At 39.1% G+C, this 20897-nt stretch overlaps 1 protein-coding gene across 8 annotated transcripts in view; it reads left to right on the top strand.

The window, feature by feature from the left end:
• Positions 1 to 20897, top strand: part of DYRK1A (dual specificity tyrosine phosphorylation regulated kinase 1A) — a 145851-nt gene that overhangs the window by 22544 nt on the left and 102410 nt on the right. The window contains exon 2 of one of the 8 annotated variants that reach the window (XM_067035073.1): positions 5603 to 6023. The exons of the other annotated variants lie outside the window; for them this stretch is intronic. The gene's annotated coding sequence lies outside the window, so the exon portion shown is untranslated. The remainder of the gene's footprint in view (positions 1 to 5602; positions 6024 to 20897) is intronic. 8 annotated transcript variants of the gene reach the window in all.

Below are 20897 nucleotides of genomic sequence, written 5' to 3' on the forward strand. Positions count from 1 at the left end.
TTAGTGGCTACTAAATATTAATATAGATCCATTAATTTATTAGAAAATTTGGTCATTTTTATGTGAACCCTCCCACTTCCCGGAAGTTTTAAGGATCTGATCTTCATCTGTGGTGTTCTGAAGTTTTGTAGTGTTACCTTGTCTATTTTCTATTTACTTTTTACCCTTATGGGGAGATATTTTTCAGCTTTTATTTTCCATCAAGGTATTTTTTATGTTCTCTTCTCCTCCCCCTGCCCCCCACTAGCATTTTGTTTTTACTTCATGGTTACATATGTTCTTTTGCCTCTTCAAGCACGTTCATATTATGGTTAATTGCCTTTTTTCCCCTTTCATGGCATTGTCTCAGTTTCCTCTGGATTCCTGTTTTTCTGCTTGTTTTGATTCCTGTCTTTGAGTTTTGGCAGCTTTCCTCAAATATCTGGCCATCCCTGGGGTGGTGGCTTGTATTTAGGAGTAAGTTACAATAAAGCCGAAGGAAGCTCTTTGTGAGGTTGAGGCTTGTTCACTGAAGGCTTAGTGTGGTGCTTGAGGGGGACCCATGACTATGAGTAACCCTAGGGCTTTTACTCCAGGGCTCTTGGTGTCTCCTGATTGAAACTGTAAATCCCATGCCTGGGGGAGAGAGAACGTGTATTCCTGTTGCTGATGTTCTGCAAGCAGAACTGGAGAAGGGGACTAGAGTCCACAGTTCTGTATAGAGACTCTTAATTCAGTTCTGTTTTTAGTCTTCTGCCTCAAACCAATTCTCTGTTGTGCTTGATCTTTCAACGTGTAGAGCCTCTTTGCATTTTCCCCAGAGAGCGCGCATGCCTCTGGTCTGTTTGGGGACATGATAGTTGCCATCCTGTATAGGGTTTGGGCTGCAATTTGGGGTTTTACTACATTTATTTTATACACTTATTTGTTAAAACGAACTCAGGAAAGTTGCTGGTAAAATACAGATAACTTTTATTACTTGAATCTTTTGAGAGAGAGTTGTTGACATGATGTCTCTTCTTTGTTGAATATTGTAGTGCATGTTTCCTACAGACAGACATTTTCTTGCCTGACAACAATACAACCATCAAAGGCAGGAATGTAACATTGATACATTACAGCTGTCGGATTCTTAAGCCTCCATTCAGGTTTCAGCAGTTGCCCCAGTGGTGTTCTTTATAGGAAAAGGATGCAGTCAATCTAGGATCACTTAACACATTTTGTTGTCACGTCTCTTCAACTCTTGATCTAGAATAGTCCCTCAACTGTTTTTTCTTTTATGATATTGATATTTTTGAGGAATACAGGCCAGTTATTTATAGAATCACTCTCAATGTGAGTTTGTCTGATGTTTCTTTGTATTAGATGTAGGTTAAGCATCTTTGCCAGGAGTATCATAGAAGTGATGCTATATTAATTTCATTGCATTTTGTTAGATGGTGTATTATTGTTTTTCTGTTTGTGCTGTAAAAATATTACCACAAATTTAGTGGCTAAAAAACCATACATTTGTTATATTACAGTTCTGGAGTTCAGAGGTCCAAAATGCATCTCAACTGGGCTCAAATCAAGGTGTCAGTAGGGCTGCATTCCTTTTGGAGACTCTACAAAATATTGTTTTTCCTTGCCCTTTCCAGCTTCTGGAGGCTGCCTGCATTTCTTGGCTTATGGGCCCCTTCTTCTCTTTTCAAAGCCAGCAAGTTTGGACCTCGTCCATCTCATGCTACCACCTCTCTCTCACTCTTCTCCGCCCCCACCCTTTCACTCTTAAGGATCTTTGTGATTACATCGGGCCCACTGGGATAATTGAGGATGATCTCAATTTTAAAGTCATCTCATTGGCAAATATAATTTCTTCTGCAAACATAATTCTCCTTTGCCATGTAAAGTAACACGTTCACAGGTTCTAAGGATCAGGATGTGAACCAGTCTTGGGGCAGGGGCATTATTGTGCCTACTACAGGTGGCATATGTTTTCAGTTCGTTCTATTATTGATGACGTTTACTTTGATCACTTGATTATGGTGGTGCCTTAAGCCTTCTCCATTTTAAAGTTACTTTTCCTCCCTCTTTGTAATAAATATTTTGTGTAGAGATACTTTGAGACTGTGTTGAAATAAATATTTTGTGTAGAGATACTTTGAGACTGTGTAGATATTCCATCAGTAATCAGACTTCTAATTTATTCACTTGTTTTATATCACTGTGAGTACCTGATTTTCTGTTTTATGCAGCGGGTTGTAATCCATTACTGTAATTATTTATTTTGATGCCTCAGTTGTCCCAGGTTTTGCTAGTAGAAGCCCCTTCCAGTTTGCTTCTGTGTCCTTTTAGCATATCTCCATCATTTTTTGGAGCACTTTCCAGGCTCATCTTGAACTACTGTCTCAGCCCTGGAATTGGAATTGGCTATTTTTCCAAGGCCCTCCCCTTTAAAAAAAATCCTTTATTTTGAAATAATTGTAGACTCACAGGAAGCTACAAAAATAATATAAAGTCCCATGTACCCCCTTCATCCAACTTCCTTCAGTGGAGTTTTGTGTAGCCCTACTACAGTATCAGAATCAGGAAATTTGATATATCTGGTACATTTCTGTTAACTGCACTACAGAACGACTCCCTTTTCGTTATTTTTTAAGCTTGCATTTGCGTGTGTGTAGTCTTTTGTAACTTATCTATTCCATGTATAGAGTTGTGTAGCTAGCCCCACAATCAAGATAACAGAACTGTTGCCTCACTTTAGAAGAACTCTTGCTACCTCTTTGTATTTCCAACACCCCCCACCACCATTTTGTTTATTCTCCATGTCTGTAGTTTTGTCACTTCAATATGTTATATGAATGGAATTATACACTAGTAACCTTTTGAGATCAACCTTTTTCACAAAGCATAATGCCTTGAGGTCCACTTGGTGTTGTGTATATCAATAGTTAATTCCTTCTTATTGCTGGGTAGTGTTCTATTATATGGTTGTGCCAAGTTTGTTCACCCATTCACCTGTTGAAGGACATTGGGATTGTTTCCAATATTTTGTATAATATTATGAATAAAACTGCTTTGAATGTTTGAGAACAGATTTTCGTGTAAACATTGTTTTCCATTTTGGGGGGTAGGAGTTTAAGAGTGTGATTGCTGGGTCATGTGGTGAGCACGTGTTTAGTTTTGTAAGCGATCACCGGACTGTTTTCCATAGTGTCTGGGCCACTTTATTGTTCTCACCAGCACTATATGAGGGACCCAGTTCTCAGCGTCCTCCCCGCCATTTATTGTTATCACTGCTTTTTATTTATAGCTGTTCTAATAGGTGTGGTGATACCCTGTTACGGTTTTCATTTGCATTTCTTTAATGACTAATGATGTTGCACATTTTTTCATTTGCTTGCTTGCCATCTGTATCTCCTCTTTGGTGAAATATCTGTTCATGTCTTGCCCATTTTCTGATTGGATTTTTAAAAAAAATTTTAACTGCTGAGTTATGAGAGTTCTTTATGTGTTCTAGATACAAGGTCTTTGTTGGATATGTGGTTCGAAAATACTTTCTCCCTGTCCGTAGCTTGTCGTTTCATCCTCTTAAAAGAGTCTTTCAGAGCAAAAGGTTTGAATTTTGATGAAGTCCAGTTTATTAAATCTTTCCTTTATGGATCATACATATGGTGTCAAGTGTGAGAACTCTTTGCCTAGAGCTTTGTTTCTTTTTCATGGAGAATGGTATTAGAAACCAAAACCTGAGCATTAGGTGTGCTTGTTGCTCTTAGGGTGTGGATCTTCTCCAGGTCTCAGTGCACATAGAGAATATGTGTGTGTCCTAAGCCTTTCCAGGTTTCAGGGTACATTAACTATTTTCTTTGGTATCTCCAAGTGTAGACACTTATTCTGTGCCTTCCTTCATTCTCCCTAAGTCTACTACCACTGTCTATGTTTTATTTCATTATCTAAACATTTGTCCATTACTTTTATTATTATTATTTTTTGACTTCTATACTGATTTTATTTTCAGTGGAGCTTTGTGAGAGAATAATTGTAAATGCATGGACTATCCACTGTGTTGAATATGTACTTGTTGAAGCTGTAGTATTCCCTTTTCAGATCTTTTTTTTGTCTTTTTTTTTTTTTTTACACTTGTCAGCCTTACCCCCCTCCTACTATAGCTGCTTTCACCCTGATTGTGTTGTTTCGCCACAGCCTGTAATCATCCGTGATTCTCGTTTCCATGTAATGAAGACCAAGCTTATTAAAATATTCAGGTTCTCTTTATAGTTGGACCTCAGCTTACTTTTCCAGTCTTTTTATCTGCAACCCTACCGTATTTGCTCCACTCCAGAGCTGTTCTAAGTAGCTTTCGTTTCCCCACATGTGTTATGCTTTCTGCTCCTTTCCTCTCAGTTTTCCTTTGAGACACATTGTGCTAGTTTTACAGCATTTTCTATAGAGCACAGAGCTTGGCATATAGTGGCCACTTGATGCATTAAGTACATAAACAAATGCTGCTGCTTCCTCTAAAATAATAATACCACCCAAACGTTTTGTTGACCTATTATCATTTTCCAAATACTACCATACAGCATCTCATTTAATTCTTAAAGCAGCTCTCTAAGCCATTATTCATCTTTTATAAATGATGCTGAGTGAAATGTCCAAGGTCGTAACTGTAGGAGTTAAATTACATTTAACAAATGTTGGTGTACCTATTTTGTGACAGGCCCTGATTTAGATGCTCGAGACACTTGGGGAACAAAGCAGACAAATGTGCCCTTAATAGAACCAATATTAGAATGTTTTCCTTGTGGGGTGGGTTTTGGGGAAAGTCTTCCATAACCTTAGTTACTCATCTCAGATGTCATCTCTTTTAGTTTCTCCTAGCTCTTCTGGAAGGAGGTAGGAATTGAGTAGAAAGAATAGCTGTGTCTTCTGTGTTCTTGTTAGTTCCTGTTTGTGCACAGTTTTATTCTAAGTAGCATTTATAAAATCATTTGTATTTGGGGCCTTTGCTAGATTGAGCAGCTATGGGCAAGGATTGTTTTTTTTTTCTGGTATCCAGGATGCCTGGCCCATAGTATATTTAATATTCTCAATTAGTGTTTGAACCCATTAATATAAAGACTTATCCATGGTTGTCATTTACTGATAGCAGGTAACAATACTCTTCAGTACTTATTAATGCCTCTGTGTAAGGATACAAACCAGTTTAAAAAACTCTACTCTGTATCTTAGCCAGGAGGACATATTCTCAAAGAGATTATCTATAAGTTTTTTACTGAAGTTTAATAAGCTGTTTTGTTTGTGGATATGTATACGTCTCTAGTCTGGAGATGGAGTCTTAACCCCCTTTTCTCCTCAATTTTGACCATCTCATAGGAGTCCTGAGTTATTTGTTAAAGAAGTGTGCTGATACAATATAAAGAATTTACCAGCCTTTTTCCAGTTCAAGAAGATAAATGATTTCAAATGTAGAGTGTTTACTTTCAAACATTTTCCAAACACGTACATCGTAACTTTTCTTCCATGTTTGTTTGCATACAAAATGTTGAGGTTATCTATATTTATTTAATGAACCATGTCAAATCTCAGTGGCTTAAAACAACCAGTACTCTTTTCTTTGCTCACAATTCTCCAATTTGCGCAGGCCTTACCTCCATGCCACATGGTGTCTCCTGGGACTGGAAAGTCTGAGATGTTGGATTCCAGCACATGTGTGGTCTCTGAGACATCTTCCTCCTTGTGACTTTTTCATCTGGTTACCGTGGGCTTTCTCACAGCATCGTTTTGGGGTAGTTGAACTTCGTACGTGGTGGTGGATTCCAGAGGTGGTGACTGGATTCTGGAGGTGCCAACAGCGGAAGCCACTGGGCCGTCTTAAGACTTATGCCTGGAACTGGCATAATGTCATCTTCACTAGATTCTTTAGGCCAAAAGCAAGTCACAGGCCTGTCCAGATTCAAGCGGAGGGGACTGTACAAGGTGTGGACACTGGCAAGAGTGGTTTATTGGGACCACCAAGGAACATCCCACTACATGAACCAAGTATTTTTCTGAAGGAGAAAAAGGTGACTTTTCTGTTTTTTTTTTTTCCTCCTGTGGTACGCGGGCCTCTCACTGTTGTGGCCTCTCCCGCTGCGGAGCACAGGCTCCGGACGCGCAGGCTCAGCGGCCACGGCTCACGGGCCCAGCCGCTCTGCGGCACGTGGGATCTTCCCGGACCGGGGCACGGACCCGTGCTCTCAACCACTGCGCCACCAGGGAAGCCCTCTGTTTTGTTTTTTTATTATCTAATCTGACCAGTTTATGCATTTTATAATGCACTGATGTGATTGTATGCCTTTTTGCTGTAACTACATTCAGATAGCTGTATCATATTAACATAATTTGTCTTATTCAGTTAAACTGTGGTTTGATAATTTTGGTAGGGTTTGTAAATATAGATTTGGAGATTGGGTAAAAGAGATAATGAGTACTTTATGGCCTTCTCAGCTCCAAATTACACCTAAGTTAAAGTACCAAAGTACTAGATAAAAACACTGAATATGTACTTTGTGAAATAAGTGACGTAAACCTCCTTTTGGGTCACATGTTACAGTCCATAAAATATCTCAAGTATTTCTCCAGTAATCCTGTGATTGTCCTTTGTACAGGAGAAAGAAGAAATAGATAATCACATCTCCTGTAATTGTAGCTGAAGACTTTTCTTTTTTGCCCCTGAGCAGATCTCCTTAATGCCGGGAATGTGACAGTGTTTCATTTCATTTAAATAGTTCTCATATTGAGGTCATCCTATTACTGGGCTTGGGTGTAACAATAGAAATTTGTCAGAAACATTGTGGCTCATTGACCATATACATTGGAGTCCTCTGGAAAGCTTAAAAGAAATGCAGATTTTTGGGTCTTCCCGCAGACTTAGCATACCCAAATGTCTGAGAAGGGGTCTGGGTGATGTGTAAAGTTTGCGGATCACATTTTTAGGTCCTGTGACACGCATTCTCCATGGGAGTGATATCACTCCCCAAGGGGGAAAACTTGTTCTTGGGCATGGGGGAGTGAAAAAAATCTTAGATATTACAGTAAGTCAGCCTTAGCTGACAGAATCTTATTCCATAATATTTAATTTCTCTCATTAAGGAGAAATTTAATTTAACTAAAGTTTTCTTCCCGGTGATGGGAACGAAGGAGAGAAGGTTGAGAAACATTCCTCTGTAAGGGTTACTCCTGCACGGTGCCTGCCCCACAGGACTTGAGCCACTTCCCCCATCCTGGAAAACCTTGGTATGTGATCTGGGTAATTTGTTTTAATACTGAGGTTTTACCTGCACTAAATAGATTTTCTTTTAAAAATCCAGAGGGGGAAAGCATTTTACTCTATGGAGTTTTGCATCCAGGCAGATCGATCTTATCCTTATGGACAAAGCACTGTTAGAATGGACTCTGTTCTGGGATTTGGAAACCTTTTAGCTTTCTAGCAAAAGCTCTTCCTGTTCTTTAGCTTATTATCAACATAGCTCACCAGGATCTCTTGTATGCCACAGGAAAGGAGGCGTTCCTGTCTCTCCTGGGAGTGAGGCCTGTTCCCACTCCTCTGTCTCCTGTATGGTGCAGGCCCCAGGGGGTCAGGGCGGGTGAGAAGGCAGGACCCCAGTGCCCCTGTTCTCTGGGAAGGAGTGTAGGCCGAATGCTGTTACTTGGGTTTACTGACTTCTTTCTTTGCTTTGGACTGGGTGCAAATGAAAATGCTTGTTTGGGATGGAGGCTATTACAGGGCAGTGGCAGAAGTAATATATTACTTGCTATAAGGAGAAACTTCACATTTTGATTTGAGTATATCTGGGTCCTTCAGGGTAGTGTTAACGTCTTTGCACTTGTTTTCTGTGTAATTTATCCAGGCTCAGGAGGGTTAAAGGCATAGTACAGCCAGAAAACGAAAGGCCTCTGTAAATCTGCATTCACCTGAAAACACATTGCTTGGCAAATGGCAGATGCTGGGGTAGATTATTTGTTGAATCAATGAATAAAATTAATCCAAAGGTGATTTTTAAAAATGCATTCATTTTTCTATGATTTTAGAATCCAGGCTTAACATAATGTTAAAGGGAGAGTGACCTGGGAAGTTAGGAGTCCCAGGGTCCAGTGTTCTTCTTGCCGTGTCTTTTAATCTCTAGACTTTCATAGATGATCTTTTAAGAGCCCTTCAGCATCCAGCATTTTATTATCAAACACCTTAGAGACGCCCTCAGCTGATGTACTAAACAGCTGTTAGAGGGGATGGGTTCTGGTTGTCACGCACACAGTAGCGTATTAGGTGCCCGGTTCACCTGCTGTAAGCGGGAGCCAGCGCCTCGAGGGCTCTGAGAGCGCAGAATCCTCTTGAGGTGAGTGGCCCGGCCGCTGTGGGTGCTGCCTCAGTGGGTCATCCAGAGGCACGTTTCTTCCTCCTTGATCATTCACAGTACCCTGGGGACGGTCCTCATCTGTGTTGGCCTTGCCCCAACTCACAGGCAGGCGAAGAGACAGAAAAGCGTTCACTCCTTGTCCTAAAGGACCAAAAGTGTCACCCCACGCTTTTTTCCCACATTCTGTCCATGAAAACTTACTTGCATGGCCATACCCAGCTGCAAGGGAAGCTGGGAAGTGTCACCTAGCAGGGCAGTTGTGTACTTGTCTATATTTATGGAGGAAGGAGATGACTGTCTCTGCCACAGATAGTGTGGATGAAACCGTTCAGCTTTCTTAGCAGTACCCTTCTGGGGGAAGCTTTTTACTTAATGTTTTTGTTTAGCAAAAAATCTTAACAATTAACACAAAGAGGAAGTAAATTATTTTGGCACTCGGATTAAAATGCTGAGTAGAGGATATCAAAAGACAAGTTTTGAAATTGATTAGGAACATAAAACTAACCAGCTCTAACGGATTATACCTTTGTGTCCTCAGAGTACAAGCCAGGTAAAGAGTCGTTTAATCTTTGCTGTGTACTGTGTTCCTGGAAACACCTAGGTGCACATTTGGTCACAAGTGACATCTCAGTTTTCCAGAGGAGTAGCCCGTAGTACTAGCCCAACAGAAGGAAGCTCCTTCTTAAATACCATCAGGCCTCTTGGGTCCTGAATTCTTGTAAGATTGTAAATTTGGCCATGTGTCAAAATCGCTTGGGGCCCTAGTTCAAAATATAGATTCAGGCCCTATCCTCTGGAGGTTCTGATGATTATATCTCTGAATCTGAATTTTTAACAAGCCCCTCAGGGTGACTCTGATGCAGCTGTCAGTGGTATGGGATGTCCACTGCTTTGGATAGTCTGCACCTCAGTTGCCTCACCTGTAAAAGTGCAAAATTATACCTACCTGGTTTCACAGGGTTCAGGGAGCATGACATGAGTTGTACTTGAAATTGTTTCATAAATTAAAAAGTATCAAAAAAAATGTTAGGTGGCAATATAAGTTAAGTCTGTGCCAGGTATTGTGCCAATTTATTTGGTAAATAAAGTTAAGTGCTCATATCTCCCTTTAGAAGTAAGCTGGGAAATTACTGTGAGATAGAAATCTAGACTTCTTGATACTTGCCTAATTGAACAGGGATTCTGGAAAAGTTATCTGCTCAGCATAACTACCAATAGCAGAACAAGCCAGATAATTTACATACTTTTAACATAGTGTTAAGATACTGTATATTGACTTGATGATTTCAGTTAAATACATCTTCATTGTCATCTGCGTGGGAAACTGTGCTTTGTACTTTGGCCTTGAATATGATATAGTCTCTGCCCATAAGGAAGTTACAACCTGGTAGAGAAGACAGGATTCATAAACAAATCACAGTACCATTATTAAGAGCATTTTCTTCTTAAGGGATGAATTCTACAACCGTTGCAAGGCAGGTTCTGAATACGATATTCAGGTTCAGAGGATGGGAGAGGTCACGGAAGGTGAAGAGCACAGCTTGAGACGGGAGGAGTGACTTCCCCTGTTCTTTCTACCCCAGAGGGACCAGCCTCTGTCAGGTACGAGGAGGACTCTTCTCTCTCCCCATTTGCAGTTGCCGGGACCTTGTTAGGCAAGTAACACGGATCGAGAACCTTGTGAAGGTTAAGGATATGTTCCTTCCCTTCTCTGAAGCAAAGGGAAGTGGAACTAAACGTGATAACGCAAACCATGTGCTAGGCACTTACGTATATCACCTTAATCAGTTCCAACAGTTCTGTGAGTTGAGAGAGGCCGTGTCCTTTAGTGGAAGGAGCCTGGGATTTTAAAGCCTAGAAGCAGTTGGTAATGTTGGAGCCAAATCTGGCTTATGCATAGATGTTCAAGTAAGTGGCTTCTTCCTGGTAAAACAACTTGACAGGACATGTCAGACTCTTCCTTCGTTTCAGCATGTTAGGTTTGCCTTGGCTTTGACGAGGGCGTGACTGCTGCTTAACCCATTGAGATATTATGGATGGAGGTCTGGGGGTTCATTATTAAGCTTCAGAGTAAAGGAAGGGGAAGAGTGGTATAGAAAACATGCAGTGTATGGTAGTAGGGAATCTTGACAGGAAATACAAAGGCTGATTTATTTGATAATGTACCAAGAGTTGGGGATAAAGTAGTGAAAAACACAAATTCAGTTTGTGCCCTCATGTCATTGACAGCCTAGGCTTGACATTTTTAACTTTTGCTGTTTGTGATAGAACATGTGAAAGCTTTCTTGAACTTACTGATTGGATAGCTCAGCATTGGGTTTCACTGAGCGTGAAAGTGGTGGGGATTTTACACTGTATGTTTCTCAGTGTTTTTGTCTTTTTAAATCTTGAAGGAACTCACAAAACAGTAAGATTGCAGATCATTGCAAATGAGATGTTGACATAAATCGAGCGTACTTTTCCACATCCTCCAAGAATACAGATACAGATTGGAGCGTTTTTCATAGGTGACATTTGTAAATGTACATATTTTAAGAAGATTTGAAAATGTCTTTCTTACCTCTCTGTATTAGTTTCCTGTGGCTACTGTAAAAAAAGCACTACAGACTTAGTGACTTAAAGCAACAGTAATTTATTCTATCCTTGTTCTGTAGGCCAGGAGTCTAAAATCAGTACCATTGAAACGAGGTGAAAGTGTCATGGGGCCCAGGGGGTCTCTAAGAGGCAGCCTCTTCCCTGCCTGCCTAGCTTCTGGCTGCTGCCACATTCTTTGAGTCGCGGCTGCGTCCCTCCGACCTCTGCTGCCTTGGTGGCTTTGCCTCTCCTCTTCTGCCCCTCAAGCCACACTTGTAAAGGCACGTAGGGCCCACCTGGATAATCTCCTCATTGCACGATTCTTAGCTACATCACAGTCACACCTGTGAAGACCTCTTTCTAACGGTGATAACATCCGGAGGTTAGGACGTGGATATTTTTTGGAGGGTGACATTTTTTAGCTTACACTCCTAGGCATTATTTGGAAGAGTAGGAAGTTTGCTTTTGAAACAGTAACTTTAAGAAATTCGTAAGTATATTTCCAGTTACAGTAAAAATTCATGATGTATCTTACATCTTTTCAACATTAGCTTGAGATTCAAATTTGGGATCCAAATTGAGAGGCATTGCCCCAAATTTTACCACCTCACATGTCATTTATAACAGTGGTTTTGAGCTACTAGTCTCTAAATAGTGGAGGTCATTGTTCTTTTAGGACTAGCTCAAGCTGAAAGTAGTAATTTTGATCAGGATTTATTAAAAATGAGTCTAAATTTGAGAAAATGATATAAGTTATTGGCACTCATTTTAGCAATTTAGGAATTTTAATGACTTTGTGAGAAGGTGCGATTGCAGGAGGATAATGAAAAATATACTATGATTATACTTTTCCTAAAATTGCTTGGTTGTATCAAACTTGAAAATGTGTTACAGTTGGACTTTTTGTTTTTTATTATGCTATACCTTATTTTAGCTAATTTTGGACTGATCATTTTCAATAAGATATGAACACACAGTAAACAGTGTTGTTTAAAAAAGAAAAAATGGTCACACTTAGAATGGAAGGTACCAGTGGAGGGTTTTTGCAGTCCTGAGCCAGTCATGAACATAAATGTATGTGTGTGTATTGATTTTAATTCCTGGTTCTTTCTTGAACGTGCCTAATTTTTTTTTTTTGTCACCCTTAAAAAAAAAACAGACTCTTTTCTCTGATATCTTAAGATATATATTTGAAAGTTCTTTTCAAATAGTTCTGTTATTTCTAGTTCCTTGGGTATGAAGTTTGGTTGTTTACCCACTGAGTTTCTCTTGTGATGGAGGGTTTCTTTGTGTGTTTGTAATTACTTTGTATGAGCTCTTCTTCACAGGAACTTCTGAAGGTGTTCTGTGTATCGAGGGAAGTTCATATCTGTGTTTAAATATTTAGAGTCAGTGACGCTTTCCACTTCCCATTCCCCATTTCCCAAGTGTAATAACGGTAAACACTATCAAGCTGTCTACCTGCCTCCCACTTGGTGCAGTTGTTGCCATATTTTTTTCCTCCTACATGTGTACTCCTACATATGTTACAATTTTATGATTTTAGCTTTAAGCACATTTTAAGCTCCAATTTGATTAATTTTTGTTTTAAACAATAATCTTTTAATTTAATTAGAAGAAGGGAAAAATACTCATTTATGAAAATTTACCTACTTATTTACCATTTCTGGCACTCTTCACTCCTTGTATAGATTTGTGTTTCCATCCAGTATAATCTCCCCTCAGTCTGAAGAACATTCTTTAGCAGTTTTTGTAGAGCAGGTATGCTGGTAAAAAATTCTGTCTTTATTTCACCTTTGTGCTTGGAGGTTATTTTAACTGGATATAGAATTCCAGGTTGAGAGTTGTTGTCATTGAGTATATTAATGGTGGCGTTCCACTGTCTTCTGGCTTCCTTGTGTCTGGTAAGATGTTAGTGATAATTACTGTTTTGTTCTTTTCTCTGTGTATACTGTCTTTTTCCTCTCTGGCTGCTTTCAAGATTTCTCTCTTTATCTTTGGTTTTAAGCTGTTTGCCTATGACGTGCCGGGGTATGGTTATAATTTGAGAGGTTTTTTTTAGCCATGATTTCTTCAGATATTTTTCTCCTGTTTTCTCACTGTCTTCTGTGATTTTATAATTTCCTTTTCTTTCGTAGTTTCAATTTTTCTGCTGAGATACTCTGTCCGTTCACACATTAAAGAGCAAATTGTTCCTTAAAGTTTTTGAACACATTTTCTTCTAATTCTTTGTATAAAATATCTGCTTTAAAGTTGTTGTCTGCTATATCTAACATCTTGTCCAACCTGGGGTTGGTGTTCCATTGACTCTTTTTTCCCCTTGACTGTGGATCACATTTTTCTGTTTCTTGTTTACTGAATTTTGATTGAATACTGTTTTTTTCTTCTTGAGAAGGTTAATGTTTGTTCTACAAAGCTGGTTGGTCACCTCGAATTAATTATGTTTGGTTTTGTATTTTATTACTCAAGATTTATAGAAAGCTCAAGGTTACGCCTGGCCCCTCTAATATGGTGGGACATGACTTCCAAACTGGGTCTTCCGTGGATCTTGCCTGGGTTTGGTTTTAGACATTATTCATTTTGATCTGGAGTAGGCTATACTCTAAAAGTGTGGTCCTTAGTCTTGAAAGGGGGAAAGGATGTTAAGGTGTGTATTCATAAGGGTTCTCCAGAGAAACAGACCCAATGGGGGTATATGATTTAGTGTAAGAAATTGGCTCGTGTGGTTATGGAGGCTGAGAAGTCCCCACATCTGCACTTTGCAAGTTGGAGACCCAGAGAGCTGATGGTGTAGTTCTGGTCGGAGTCTGAAGCCTGAGAACCGTAAGAGCTGATGGTTTAAGTTCTATTCTGAAAACCAGCAGGCTTAAGATTCAAAAGCTGAAGTTTCAGTTTGAGTCCAAAGGCAGGAAGAAGGTTGAAGTCTCAGCTCAAAGCAGTCAGACAGGAGGAGTTCTCTCTTGCGTGTGGAAGGGTCAGCCTTTTTATTCTCCTCGGGCCCCCAACCAACTGGATGAGGACCACTCATATTAGGGAGGGCAGTCAGTCTGTGGCTTCGAATGTTAATATCATCCAGAAACACCCTCACAGACACACCCAGAATAATGTTTGACCAATTGTCCGGGCAGCCCATAGCTCAGTCAGGTTGACACAGTAAACCTCTGTTAAAGAGATCTCTCCACTGTGGCTGGGCAAAGACTCCAAGATTTCCCATTCTCTTTCATTTCTGTTCTGCTCTCAACCTCTTAGCAGTCACTCTGCACTAAGCTTGTCTCACCTTGCCCCATGTACATTCTGGTCTTCTTGGGACCCCTCTACAGACTTTTGGAGACCCCTCTCTGCATAGCTCTCCCCTCTCTGTTGCCCTGTCTCCCAAAGATTCCAGGTGCTTCAGCTGTTTGGAACTCTAATCTTTAGCTTCACATCTCAGTAGGACCCCCATGCTTTGCTTGGATTCTAGCTCCCTCCACCATGTTGGGAAGTTGTCCCCAGAGAACCAGGGCAAAAAAATAGGGTCAGTGGAGGAGACAATTTTCTTTAAAAATTCTGTTTCCCTGATTATATTTCATGGAGTAGGCAGACTTTTAAATAATGTTGTAGTGATGTGGACCTTTGGATGAAGGTCAGGCCAGAGGGGTGGTGGGCTCTAGAGTAAATTGTACTCCGCTTCCCACTTAGTGTTGGAACCATAGCCAAGGCAGATACCATGGGTTGCTAGCTATGCAGATGACTAGGGGCTGTCACTCATGAAACAACTCTCCCATTAATGGATGCCTTCATTCTTTCCTTCATTTGCCACTTGTTCTCCTGTAACATTCTTCTTACTCTTAGTCCTATCAAGTCAGTCCATTCCATCCTTGAGACTTGCTAAATTATTTGGAGATATCTAGTCACTGGTCCTTTAATCTTTCATTGTCTTGGCTGAACGTCCTTGGTACTTCCAGATCCCCACTCACCTAATTACTTTCTCAGAAGTTCTGAATTTTCACCGCCTCTCTTATGTAGATCTAGAAGTTGAAAGAATTGTGAGCTTCAGAAGCCTTACACATACTAAGACTACAAATCCAGGTCTCACCTGTCAAATTCTTGGAAAGATTTTTCTGATACTCCCTCTTCCTCAAATCTAAATTGGTTCCTCTCGTTAATTTTCTCTTTTAGCAATCTGTACTTCCCCCTCATAATCGTGAGCATGGTTTGTAGTTATATATTAGTGTGATTTTGCCTGTTTCCCACGTTGGACTGTGAGTTCCCTGAGGAAAGACACAGTGGCAGTAAATCTCACCCTTATGTCTCCAGTTCTCAGCACATATTTGTTGAAGAAATGAATGATAGATTTGAAACTCTCATCATGTCATGACATCATCTGATTTTTAGGATATTATTTGTGTATATGCAGTTATGTAAAATTATTTTTCGGTTGTTTCAGTAGGCATAAGTGATGGCACTTCTGAATTGTATACAGAAGTATGTATGGTTGTCCCTCTTTCGACTTTCTGTCCACTCCTGTCCATTCCTACCCAGCCACCTTCTCAGTCCCATTGTCCTAACGACAGATACTGCTGTTGAAGGTGTGCAGTTATCTTTCTGGACATTTTCCTGTGTATTTCCATTTATATGAAAAGAAACATAAGTATGCTTATGTTGTTGTACAGATACATGTTTGCCCATATGTCTTTGTAGCAGTGGAGTTTGAATGCTTAATTAAAATGGCAGTAAGTATTATTTTGCTGTTATCGTTGGTTTGATAATCAGATCTTTTCTGATCTGTTTATTTTACTTTCACATACTCTTTAAGTAAGGCACATAACCTCTAGACCTGCATTTCCACATCTACTAAAGGATTGATTTGAATTAAATGAAATTGAAGACCTCTTGCTCTCAATCTGATACTAAATTCAGTGTTATTGTATAATTCATATGTATTAGCTACCACAAAAAATGTTATTCTTTGTAATATTGAAAAAACAGGAAGATCAAACATCAATTATGACTTTGGGTAGCAAGAGGAAATTTTGGGGCAAGTTGTTAAAATGTTCAATTTTTTTTTTCTCCAAGAGTGGCTAGAGAATGTTAGCTGCTAAAACTAGTAGTGGGATCTATCTGTCTTGTGGACTTCAGCACTAGGAAGTTTGTGCTTTATCGATCCCTCAGAGCTAGCTGATGACACCCTAAAAGGAATTTCACCCCAACTCCCTGAATTTTCACATCACAGCTGTACGTTTTTATTAACACAATAAATGTCCCTGTGAAAAATTTTATAGGAACCAAAGTTTACATAGGTAAATCTTTGTTAGTGATTTATATAAAGCATTTTATGTAAAATAGTTTCCCAAGCAATTTTAACCCCTATCTCCTCTCCCAAAAGAGAAACAAACAAAAGAATTTAAAAAAGCAAATTTTGCTTAGTCATGGTATGTTTTTAAGTTCTCTGTTGTAGAATATCAAATCTTTAAATTTCTTTTAGTTAGCTGCTTTTGTCAAGTATCTCACTTATTTTATAGTTTAAAGAATTGTATTTCTAATACTTCTTTCATGTATCACCACCTCTATTAAAATTTTTTTTTTAATTATGGAAAACTTCAGATTTACATAAAAGTAGAGAATATAATGAACCCGCATGTCCCTGTCCTCCTGCTTCCACAGTCATCACTGTTTTGCCCACCTGGTTTGCTAACCTTTTCAATATAAATAATACCACATTTAAAAATATTCTCTTTAGAAAAGAGGCTTGGTGTTTAAGAGGAAAAATAACTCAAAACAAGAAGCAAAAACTATGCCCAAGCTTTATCTGATTATGGCTATTTATAGAGAATTGATAATTATATAAAATATGTTTTTAGTTCATACACCATTCTCTGTATCAGAAATACTCAATTTTGTGCCTTTCGCATTGAAATGAATTAGCAAAGTCATTTGTTCCATCATTAGATTGCAGGTATGACTTAACTGTGCTTATAATCTTGTCTTAAATATTAAAAGAATATAACTCATTTGTTTCAACAAAGCAACCAAAAGCAGATATTGTTTTGGAGACGATGTAGTTTGATGATACTGGTTTCCTTTCCCTCCTGTATTGAGAGTCATGTATAGTTGAGGAAGCTGACCATCTGGAGGGTGAGTTGAACAGGCTGTTCCCACTTTCTGGGGCTAGGTGCTGTCAGGCATATAGTTTGTTAGCTGCAGTTGAAGGCAGAGTGGGGTTAGGACCTTACTCATGGTATAAATCCTGCTGTGGCAGGGTTGAGGGGAAGTGGTGTCTACTGTAGAAGTTGCTGGTGGGAGACTTTGTGGAGGACAAGGCATTGGTGTTGACTGGTAGAAAAGGAAGGAAGGCTCATGGAGTCTGAGCAAAAAAGTGATGTTCGGGGAGAGAGCGTTGTCCCTCGTGGCTAGAGTGTGGATCTGGGGAAAGCGTGTAGTAGGAAATGAGACTGGAAAGGTGGAGATGATGATGACAGTATAAAATATGACAGTATGAAGAAGTGAACAGGTAATGAGCATTTACTGGGCAGTGCTTTAAATGCTTTACACGTGCTGTGTCATTGATAATGGCACTATTTTGTGGGGTAGTCTTCACTTTGTAAATGAGGGCACTTAGTCAACTAGGAGTTTAGAACTTTGAGTGAGGCCACCTAGTAAGTTGTGGAGCCCGGAGTTAAACTAGGGCAGGCTGACTCCGGAACCTGATGGCTTTGGGCCTTGCACACCAGGTTAAGCAACACAAAGCACTTTTGGGGGGCCCTACCATGGCCAGTGACCTAGCAGTATATTAACTGAGTTTTAAAAGCAGAGATCTTTAATAGTTTATTTTCATGAGCTTTTCTCACCTTTACTGGAGTTTTAAAAATTGGAGGTACTTAAAGGTTGTTTCATAGTTGTGGCTTTAGCTAGATTCCATGACAACTTTTATGTTAAGATGGAGGCTGAATTTCTTGGACCATTTTTTTTCCTGATTATAAAACATGTGCATATTTATAAAAGTTGCGATGCACTGAAAAGTGTAAAGAAGACAATAAAACCATCCAGTCTTTTATTAGCCAAAGACATTCATTACTAATAATTTTATGTATTTTCTTCCAGAGTTTTTTTCTGTGCTTTTTAAAAAAAAACTTTCCTGAGCTTTGATGAAGATTTTGAGTTCTTTCTGATAAAATATAATGCGTGACCTTTTCCCTCATGTAATATAATTGTTTTAAGAACTTAAATGATTACATAATATTTTATCATGTGAATGTACAGTAATCTTTGTCATCTTTTCTTTTGAAAGTGTTGAACATTTTTATTGTTTCTGATTTTTTATTTTTGATGATGCACTTTTGTATATAAATTTTGTATTTTTCATCATGAAATGTATTTCTAAAAGTAGAGATTGAATATGAAGCAAAGTAGACTACAAGCATGAAGAAAACTGTATGGGAATAATGCTTAACTCTTGCCGAAGCTCGTGTTCAAGTATACCGTGTATAGATTTGAAGATCATAAATTGAGAAATAAAGCATAAGATTCGAGCAAGAAAAATGGACTGGGACTGGCTAATTAAATTTGAGAAGAGAGATTGAGTGTCTTGATGTTAAGCTGGAGAAGCAGCTGAGGAGTAAGTCTGTGCATCTGAAGAGTGTTTTGTAGGCTCTGTATAGTTATTTTCTGTTTCTTCAGAGTGCATAAAAAAACATGAACTTAAGTTAGTATGGAGGAATTTAGCATACAGTTTGACTCAGGATTGAAAATTCTCGGTATAGTTTATCATGAGAATTATTCTTGGAGATGGGTAGATTTTCACTATAAATTTAGGATTTTATTCTGCATAAGGAGGAAGGGGTGCTTAAGATGGCGATTTAAAGGTATAACTAGACCTTTATTTCTTTTTTTTTAAACATCTTTATTTGAGTATAACTGTTTTACAATATAGTGTGTTAGTTTCTCCTTTACAACAAAGTGAATCAGTTATACATATACATATGTTCCCATATCTCGTCCCTCTTGCGTTAGACCTTTATTTCTAAGATTTATTTTAATATTAGTTCTAGTTTTCTTACCTGTTGTATGTTTCTTTTTTGATATTCCAATATAAGAGCAGCACTACTATGTTAAAGTTTGCAGTTTTGATTGAAAGGACAAACCAGAACAAGAAACAAATAACACTCCACACAGGCAGCTAGCAAACTAGCATGCCCGTGTATGTAATTGATTTGCATGACTGTGAATGAGGTCCCCAAAGTTGAACATCCAGTCTCGTGAGGCCAGCGGAATTTGAAATATAGGTTGGGAAATGTTGACATTAACAAATCAGTCATATGTGTTGTGGCTGCTGATACCCCATGCCAGTCATTTATATAGAATTTCCATTGATCAGGAAAATTCTAGTTTAAGATTTTAAGGTTTAAGATTCTAGGTTTAAGATTTCGTTTCATTACAAAATGCACATTCGTTTTAGAAACTTTAGAAAATACTGAAGATAAGAATAACAGTTTCCTGCAGTTCCTCTTTCTGGAGATAACTACTATTTGCATTTTGTGTATAACCTGTCTTTTTTTTTTTTTTTCTTTCCCTGCACACAGTTATTCTTTCCTTTTAAAAAATGAATATATTTGCATACTGCTTTATAGCCCACTTTTTCTATATAAGACAATATTTTCCATGTTGTTATTCTGTCTTTCTAACGTGCTTATTGAACATCTGCTGGGCTATAATAGAAATATGAGATTGAGATTCACCGAGCAGTAGGTACTATCACTTGAGTAAGAATATAACATAAATAATTACTAAAGTATAGTGGTCGATAAGTAAACGCAAGTTCAGAGGAGAGATTGGAGTGGCTTTAAGCTGAATGAGGGGGAATTAAGGTGGTCTTGAAGAGTGGATAAGACTTAGGTAAAGAAAGGGCAAGTTTTAGGCAAGGGGACTGATTTGAGCATTGATGCAGAAGGAGGTTAAGTGGCATTTTATGGAGTGCCGTGCTGAGCTCTGAGGTCAGGGCGATTGAAAGTCTGCTTCAGGGATGTATGCGTGGCAGCTAAAGGTGCGATGAAATGGGACATTTCATGGGATGAGCTGTCTTTAAGTAAAACAGTTCCCAAATTTGGCTGTGCTCAAGAATAACCTGGAAGTTCTTGTTTAAAAAACAACCAGATTCTTGAGTCCTTCTCCACGCTTCCTGAATCAGGATCTTTCGGGGTGGAGTCTGCAGTCTAGTTTTGGCAACCTCCTGTATTGTTTCTGACATACTGTCTGGCCTAGGAGATGCTTAGTTTAGGAGGCATCTGTACTATGTGTGAAACAGGGACTGATACAAGGGCATGGACCAGCGTGATGACAGTAGGCATGGACGAGAATGGAAAGGCATGAGGCATTTTGAAAGTCGATAGAATTTAGTGAGACCGTTTAGAGTAGCTAAAGAACTCAGCAGTTTCTAGCATGGTTGTGGTGTCGGGGGCACGTGTAGAGATGGCAGCGTGAGCTGTGTATGGAAGGGACGAGGATGCCTTGTAGGCACAGTGAGTTGAGGTAGTAATGTGGCACTGCACGCAGCATCCAGCAGCTGTCGGACTAGATACTGAGTGAGCGGTCGGGGTAGAGAAGAGAGTCTGGAATTATTAGGTGAGAGTAAATCTTTGAAGTACTTCTTTTATTGGGAAAGATGTATAGAAAAATGAGTGGAGGGGCCAGACAGTGGAACTGGAGAGTAACACCTGAGTTTGGGGCCAAAGGTGAAAGAGACATGGAGGATGATTGGTACCCTGAAATACAAGATCACACATTTTAAGAATTTTTTAGGAGGTAGCATTTCTCTAAGTTCCACAGAAGTCTAGCAGGGAAAATAAGTACAACAAAACTCATTTTACTACTCTTAGTGATAGGCTTATTGGAAGAAAATGTAAGCTGTTAATAATAGTGTGTGTTTTTTTATTTCTGGATCTTGTCTTTCTGTATTTTTGAAATTCAAGGATAATTAAAAAACAGTGGTTC

This window comes from Kogia breviceps, chromosome 5 (genome assembly GCF_026419965.1).
Source record: "Kogia breviceps isolate mKogBre1 chromosome 5, mKogBre1 haplotype 1, whole genome shotgun sequence".
NCBI lineage: Eukaryota > Metazoa > Chordata > Mammalia > Artiodactyla > Physeteridae > Kogia > Kogia breviceps.